Raw genomic sequence first — 3,021 nt, 5'->3', positions numbered from 1 at the left:
AAAATTTGGTATGTATGCATCAGGTCGGATCCCTCTGCATAAGATTGGACTCTATGGCATATCCTTGTGCACCCCTGGGTACCACTGCCTACTATTGTACCACCCTGTATCATATGCCATCTTGCATGTGCCAACACATCTACCACTCTGCCAGTAATCCCTCCATGATGTGGGCTACATATCCCCATATTTGTTGAAAGACATGAGTAGTCTGACTCCTCACATGTCAATGGGAATGAAACTATTGTGTCTATCCTCAGTAGCTCTAGTGTCTAATTTATAAATGAGAGAGCACCGTCTCCATGTAATGCCCTATCCGGTGGTCTGTGTTGGGTAAAATTATTTGCTTAATAAATAAATAAAACAACTAATCACCTAGACATTAATTATCAACCGAAGGAGCATCTTTTTATTTCAAGGCAATCGAAAAAATCTATGCATAAAAATACCAACAACTAACAGTAGTTCTATATGATTGTATTCTATACTCCCAAGGTCATTCAAAAAGAAATAAAATGTAAGACTTGAATAATAAAACTAAAATTAAAAAGAAGAAAGTAAATGACAGGAAAAACAATTATGCTAATCACACAACTTGAATCATTGCTAGATTAAACCACACATTTCTGAATTGGAAATTTAATCTATTGCACCCAACATAATTCAAATGGTAATCTACAACAGTAAATTAAATGAAATCTAGAAATTGGATGAAATAACAAATCTGGAAAATGTTGCAAACAACAAATTAGTTCAAAGAAAGGAAATATATTTTAAGGAATGACAATTGAAATTCAAATAAACAAACACATAACTACACTAATTTACATGTTCAAGGCAGCACCTCGTCCAAGGTAGTGTGCCCAACTGCCAAAGACTCAGTTCCTCCTTGAGAAATAACTCAAATCAGATTACATATAATAGACGTAGAACTCAATCGATAACTTCCTTCATTAAAACATATGAGAGAAATAATTACAGCATAATGAAGCTCTTAGCTTTGCCTCCAATTCAACAATTATTCATCTCCCATGTCTCATCTCTTATATCTTCTCCTACATCCTATCTAAGAATTCTCCATCTCCTATATCCTAATTTTCCTTCCATTATCCCCCCAATTATCCCTTCATTATCCCCTCCTCTCTTTGATATCTATTTTCATTTAAATACACAAAGAGCAAAGGGAAGTTACAACAAAACTGATTACAAACTTATTTCCATTACAAATTTGGATTGTACAAAACAAATTGATCAACAAGATCATATCTGAAAGATCTTTCCATCAACATTTAGCAGGAACAAGTCGAATTTGGTATTGCAATTGGAATAATTTGGAAAACGACTGGAACAACGAATCTGAGAAAATTGTCTTTGAAGAACCTTGCATTTCTCTTGATACAGATTGAATTTTGGAAAATTTCTCTTCATAGAACTCATTTGATCCGTTTTGGACAAAACCCATGATTCATATTTTCTAGATTCTCCTTCATTTGTCCGAAACGTCCAATGCAAAACTGTCACTTTTTATTCCAGTGAACTTTTGAGTTGGAATATTTAATTATGAGTTGGATATCAAATTTGAAATCTAGAAAAGATCTTGGAGGCTAACATCCTGAGTGATGTTACAAAAAATTCATTAATAAAACATCATTGGTAAAATCATGCATAATAATCATCAATTTATTAAAAATAAAGAAGAAAAATTGTATTTATCAATAAGAGCATAAATAATTATAAAATGGAATTATATGATAAATTATGATAAATGACGTGATAAAGAATGGTAGAAATGGATGAAATAGACATTAAAAAGTGATATTAATAATGACAAATTAATGTCCCAATAGTCTGTTGATGCCACCTCTTCATACCAGCGCTTGCCAGAATAGGCTAATCAGCCTGTGACTCCATGCACAATCAATATGCCATGGCAACTCATGAAATGTGCCTGCTCCTCTGCCAATCCATCCTATGACTACTATTGTCAGGAACTCTGAAGGGGATATGAAAACGTGTGTGCACCCAACCACCGAGTCCATCACATAGCTGCTACCATGACCTACCGACTCCACGATGTGATGGATAATCCCACCTCAGTCCCAACAAAATTCTGGCCCTCGAGCCCCCTAGTAATACACAACCTCCATTGATCTATGGCGATGGATGCATCTAACCTCCTACACAGCTCCACTAGATACCAACTCAATATATCTCACCATCCAACACCAAGGGAAGGATCGAGAGCATAAACTCTGATACATGGAACTAACCTACCATCCTGCCAAGGATGCATGCTCTGCAGCTTAGGTCACCGCATCTCACCATCCTGGTCAACACATAAAATATGTCAAGGTGACTTTGCCTCTCCCTCTCCAATGTGTAGTGGTAACCTGTTATTGCTACCAGCCTATAATATCTAAGTAGGGTTCCCCCATCACTCTAATGTGCACTCCAACTGAACCATTAGGGAACCCAACCGTTCCCCAATGCGAGTCAGTTCGGTCGTTGACTCAGCACAAAATGCTCTCATGTCCTCCAACTCCTTGTTCTATTGTAGAATGGCCTCTCGCACTGTCATGGCCTTCTTTCTCAATGCTAGAAGGCTAGCCTGGAATTGATGAAACTGCATAGGCTGTTTATCCTCTGTAAACTCATTCGTCGCTCTAGACCCCTTTGTCTCTTCTGGTACCTCCTTAATGACAAGTATTCCTCCAAGAACCTCATCAACCTGCTGTGGGCGGCCATCATCAAGAAATTGGGTCATAGCACTGGGTACCTCATCAACTGTTGGCATATCATCAATAGATGACCCTCTAAGTAAATACTCTACTCCCTCAATCGAGGTGTCAACTAGGGCTACCAAAGAGACCTCCAACAACGGTGACTCTTACGCCACACTGGGCATATCGATGTGCCCCTAACCATCCTGCATGTCTTCCTGATCAACCTCCTCCTCAAGCTTCTAACATCTAAAGCCCATTCCCCACTAGTAGAAATGCCTCCTAGTCTCATCCTCTAGTT

Source organism: Pinus tabuliformis, chromosome Q (assembly GCF_031772625.1).
Source record: "Pinus tabuliformis cultivar Carrire ecotype Pingquan chromosome Q, CPIR1, whole genome shotgun sequence".
In the NCBI taxonomy this organism is placed as follows: domain Eukaryota; kingdom Viridiplantae; phylum Streptophyta; class Pinopsida; order Pinales; family Pinaceae; genus Pinus; species Pinus tabuliformis.
Note: the sequence above shows the minus strand (reverse complement) of the source record.